We start from the raw sequence: 5712 nt of genomic DNA on the forward strand, positions 1-5712 counted from the left end.
AACTTGAAGAGGAACACATCTTCATATTCAAAATCAAGTTGTGGTGAAAGAGGGAATTTCAATCATGGAAGAGAAGACACAATTATAACTAGACTTCGCCTTGGACACACTGCTCTAAATTATTCCCTATGTAGACAGTAACAAACATGAGTCTGGGAATTGCATTATTTATGGGTCAGCAGAAACTGTAGAGCATGTTCTAATATATAGTACTGCTTTTGAAAGAGAAAGGGCATATTTGCTGGAAGAATTAAGAGGAATGGGGATAGAAAATCTTACAATTAAAACTGCTGCATAATGGATTGAACCATCATAGAATATACAATACATTAATGAGATAATTAAGAAAAGTAGGTCTGTTTAATAGGATTTAGAGGTTAAAGAGAAGGTTTTTTTTTTCTTACATCACTGTTCCACACTCCAGCCCAGTAGGTGGTGGTAATGCACCTATCGTTTGTTTGCAAACCACCATAAAACACCAAAAGAAGAAGATGGTGTAGTTACTGCATCTACCAGCAGAGGTGAAGCTTCCCATGTCCCCTGTCCTTAAACAGATTACACCATGATCCAGGAAGTTGCATCAATTTGGAGGGAAAACAGCACAAACATCACAAGTTTCTGCAATGAACTGGAGTTCGGTAAGGTTTTGTTTAAGTGTTAAACATCCATCCTGTTTGATATTAGTGATGGGAGACACTTTAAATGAATTGAACCAATTGCTTTGTGAAGTGATTCACTGTTTTGAAGTAGCCTACTTGAAACACCACTCGCTGATGATCAACAAAACCAAAAAACCCAAAACCAAAACTACACCCCATAGCCCCCCCCCCCCCCCCCACCACCCCTCCGTTTTGCATGTTCACGTTAAGGGGTAGTGGTGTCTCGATTCTCTTTTGGTTGGAGGGGGAGGGCCAGACACCCCTTCAAACGAAGATTTTTCGGGACCACACTTCAAACAAAGGGGTATGAATTATCTCGGCAACATGGCTGCCTGAGTGAACAAAAAGACACATAAATGTAAGCATTTTTGCCATTTATAAAGATTTTAATGAAAAGTAATCATTTGTTTTATGTTACATTCAATCGTGAGTTCATATTAACGGTCATGTTATTCAAAGAAATGTTTGCAAAAAATCGCTAATATTTGCTAACGTCATATCACTATAGACTGCACGATAGTACCACAACATATTTTCTTGTCTGATCAGGGCAATAACCACCGTAGACATTGAAGGGGCTAGTCCCCCCAATAATTAGAAATTGCTAAACACTTCTCTCAAATATTGAGAGAGAAAGAGAGAGAGAGAGAGAGAGAGAGAGAGAGAGAGAGAGAGATGGAAGTTGTGTGTATGCGCGTTTCACTTTTTAGAGTGAGTTTACTTAAAAACAGCGATTTTATCCTCTCATTGTTGTTAAATATAATGTAGTGATTCAGTATTTAAACTGTATTTAATAAAAGTCATGGGGCAGCGTTGACAAGTTTCTTTTCTCCTGGATGTGTGAGCTGCGCGATTTCCGATGTGTGTGTGTGTGTGTGTGTGTGTGTGTGTCAGTAAGCAGCGCATTAATACAGAACAGTAATTGAAGGCTCTAATGCACACTAGCACACCAGTATATGTGTGTATTGTAGGAGCTAGACGACGTATGATGACGTGTGACGGCATAGTAGTGGTGTCCCAGTTCTTAGGGGAATATTTTCACCCCTACCCCTTGACACTCTGTTTCAAGGGACAAGGGGAAGGGGTAGGGGTATAAAATGTAGCAATAACTGCCAAAACATGCATAAAAACAACTTTTACAAACCCATTCTACTCCATAGTCCATAGTCTATAACTCTGTCTCTCCGGGACTTTCTGTGTTGTCAGGCAATCAAGCGTTTATTTGGGCCACTCAACCATCAGGTGAGACTTTTCATTCTGTGTCTTATAGCCTTTGTTTTATTCATCTGGGCACATTTCACAAAGGACAGCTGCTGGTTAAAAATTCATCTTGTCTCATGCACCTTGATTCTTGGTGTAGGAATGAGAATGTCAAAATGAAAGAAAGTGACAATAAAGCCATGATGTTTCCTGCTGAGACTTCCGAGGCCTTGACTGATAAAGCTCAATCATTCATGCAATCCGTGGACCAAAATACAGCAAGCTCTCCAAAACAACAACATCACTTATTCAACGGCTTCCATTCCTGGGTTAGATATCAAAATTCTGACAACTCAGAAGATCACTTTTCAAAGCTAGCAGCTTCTGTGTTAGATCAGCCCAGATGTCATTTTACCTGCAGCTTTTGGGCCAGCATGAACCCATCGACACTGCTTGTGTTCGCTTTGTTACCTGCACACCTTTTCAGATGGAGCGGAAAATAAATGTGAGCTACACAGACAAATGGACAAACTGTTATTGTGCACCAGCAAAGAGAGACGAATAAAGCGAGTATAGGCAACAGACTCTGTAAATCAGAGAATGATGGCCAATCATTTTCTCAAAGCTCTTTTCAATGGAACGGCAATGAACCTTTTTGGAGAATCATTATGGTCGGTTAGCTGTTTTCTATTTGGAAAAGTCACTAACACTTTTCATTGTCACAAGAGAAGCTATGAGACGAGAAGCTAAAGATATTTAGAACTCTATGTGTGAAAGTTTACTGCAGTGAAGAGTTTTGTTTCTCTCCCTGAAGAGTCTGGTGCACTCCTAATCGTTTGATACAGTGCAGGTTGGAGTGTGAAGGGAGACAAACCTTACGAGGTGATTTATCTGTATGGATCGGCTGTCAAAGAGATAAATCGAGGGAGGCATTGGGTGGAAACATCACATAGAGCATTGTATGTACCAGGCCTGGTTCTGGCATCTGGATATATTACACTGTAATTTTTACAACCAGAACAACGGGCTCTGCTTTTGTAAACTGAGAGGTCAAAGTTAAAAACCTAAAATGTAACACAATGTCATTTGTATTTTAATAGAAATTGTTTCTAGTGTTTCCTTTTTGTACAGCAGTATTGTTATTAACTAAAACTATTAAAATAATTTTCAGTAATTGAATTAAAGCTGAAATAAGATCAAATATAAATAGAAGAGGAAAAACCTAAACTAACTGAAATAAGTTTAAATTGAACTGAAATAATAAAAATAAATTCTGTATCAAAATATTTGATATGTATATGTTTTTTTTATTATGTTTTAGGTATTTTAAATTTAAGAAAACTGTTCCCATTTTTATTCAAATTATTTTAGCTATCCTCATATAGGATAAAATAATAAAATCTTCTATACGTAGCATGATATTTACCAAATCATTTTATCCATAAACTAGGAGACTCATGAGTCAGTTCTGTGAAAATAAATAAACATGATTCCTGAGTGTACTCTACTCTAACAGGAAATAAACTGTTTTCATTTCAGAATGAATGATGAGAGACATTGGGCGTTGTTGACTTTTTAAAGTGCTGGACATGAATGATTTGGTAGTCAAACTTCTGACCAGGGCAAATGAATCTTCCGATATATGGCGAAGTCAAATACAGCAGGCTGTCACTATGATGGATATCTGCTCTTATAAACAGGAATGGTGAAGCACAGAACAATCTGTTTATGCTTTTTTCATTAGCAATGGCAGCTAAATGTATTATACCTTGCCCACATCTTCACCTGTGTAAAAGATCTCAGTGGGAGAAACTTTTCTTCAAATTAGATAAGTTTGGTAACATTGTGCAACCATAATGCCCCTTCTATGTTAATATACAATTGTGCGATACATTTTCTGCTATATCTTTTCATAAATAAATTTAATCACAGTTGCAGCATGCAATTCACATGTTTTCCATCTAAAACATCATGCAGAATTAGTATTGGTTTGAATGCATGGTGCATTGAAATTATGTTAGCAGTGAGACTAATGGTATCCTAAATGTGACTAATATACTGTACATAAAGCCTATGTGTTCTGTGGAGGAAAAAAAAAAAAAAATCATACAGGTTAAAAGTTTTAAACTTTAAAAAGAGTTTTTAACCAAAAATGCAAATTTGCTCAGGCCATCCAAGATATAAATGAATGTGTTTCTTCGCTGAAACAGATTTGGAGAAATTGAGCATTGCATCACTTGCTCACCAATGGCTCCTCTGTAGTGAATGGGTGCCGTCATAATGAGAGCCCAAACAGCTGATAAAAACATCACAATAATCAACAAGTAATCCACATCACTCCAGTACATAAATTAATTGTGAAATGAAAAGCTGCATGTTTGTAAGAAATCATAAAATAAAATAAAAAATACCAGTCTATAATCCATATTAACACTTCTTCCAGTGAAAAAAAATCCATCCTCTGTTTTCCTCTCACATCAAAATCCAATTTGTTTAGAACTTTTTGACTATTTTTCATTTGTAAAAGTTGCTTGATCTGTGCATATTTCCCTCCTGATTCAGATGAGGTGACCTTTTTGGAGAAAGTAATATTATGGAAAGAAGACCCATATTTAGCTGGAAGCAACGTTTTGAAGTTAAAAATGTCTTGATGAATTTTCTTCTTACAAACACACAGCTTTTCACTTCATAAGACGTTAACCGATGGACTGGAGTGGTGGGGATTACTTGTGGATTATTGTGATATTTTTATCATCTTAATTCTTAATTTCTCCAAATCTGTTTTGATGAAGAAACAAACTCATCTACATATTGCATGGCCTGAGGGTGAGTACATTTTCAGCAAATTTTCAGTTTTGGGTTGTTGCTTTAAAACTACAACAATATTATAAAATAGTCAAAAATATTCCTTTAAGTGTCCCATCCTTTAACTTTAACACTCCAACCGTATTCACTCTGTGTACTGGGATTGAGTCCAGGACTGAGACACAATGGTCTAGTAGGCGTGTGGATCTATCATATTGGCTGACAAGTCACTTAGTAAATCTGTTGCCCTTCAGGAACATTTAAAGAGACAGATGAATTTGCCCTCAGAATACCCTCAAATTGATTATTAGTAATGCAGTTAGCTAACTGAAATGCAAGCCTGTGATGGTTTTAATTACATTGATATGAATTATAATCAAATAACAGTAAAATGGAAGCAAAAAGCTTTAATAGAGTATGTGACATTATGAAATAATCAAAGATGAAATGAAGCAAGTTTGAGTCTCTCTCTTCTAGCCTCCTTTTTGTTCTCACAGCTCTTTAGGGACACTTTTGAATGCCAAGTACATGCCGAAAGAGGCAGAACTATGAGGCTCAGTCTCCTTCTGCTATTCTCACAGCGTGTAATTTCGCTAAAGACATGCTGCCAGTTTCCTGGGAACACAAGCCTAACTTAATAATAATAATACACTCTATGAAATATATGCTATATGCCTATTGTTTTGCCTCTCAGGAGCCCTGACTTTTTGGAGAGTCAGTGCTGCTTAGTTAAGTTTATCTTTATTACTCTTGTTTTATTCATGTCATTTTCATCTTAAAATAAATTTTATATCTTGTATTTCAGATTAGGTTTTAACCTAGGTTTTAAAATGAAATGTTATTTTTTGTCTTTTATTTTCATTAATTTGGCTGAACAGAAAAGATCAGACATTTTGTTGATAAATGTGTTTATTTACTTATTTATTTATGTATTTATTTCCGCAATAATTTTTAAAAGTCTAAAAGTTGTGTGAACAATTATTGACTAGGGACCAGATAAATAATTGTGAATAACTGTGATTTTCTTAACATAATAAAAAAAAAAAAA

At 35.9% G+C, this 5712-nt stretch overlaps 1 long non-coding RNA gene across 1 annotated transcript; it reads left to right on the plus strand.

The window, feature by feature from the left end:
* The first annotated feature begins 242 nt into the window (after positions 1-242).
* On the plus strand, positions 243-3070 carry LOC122147113. The gene is made up of 3 exons (XR_006161431.1): positions 243-638; positions 1866-1901; positions 2020-3070. It is a non-coding gene; the product is annotated as an uncharacterized LOC122147113 (long non-coding RNA).
* The last annotated feature ends 2642 nt before the right edge of the window (positions 3071-5712 follow it).

The sequence above is a fragment of the Cyprinus carpio genome, chromosome A12, assembly GCF_018340385.1.
Source record: "Cyprinus carpio isolate SPL01 chromosome A12, ASM1834038v1, whole genome shotgun sequence".
NCBI classification, from domain to species: Eukaryota; Metazoa; Chordata; class Actinopteri; order Cypriniformes; family Cyprinidae; genus Cyprinus; species Cyprinus carpio.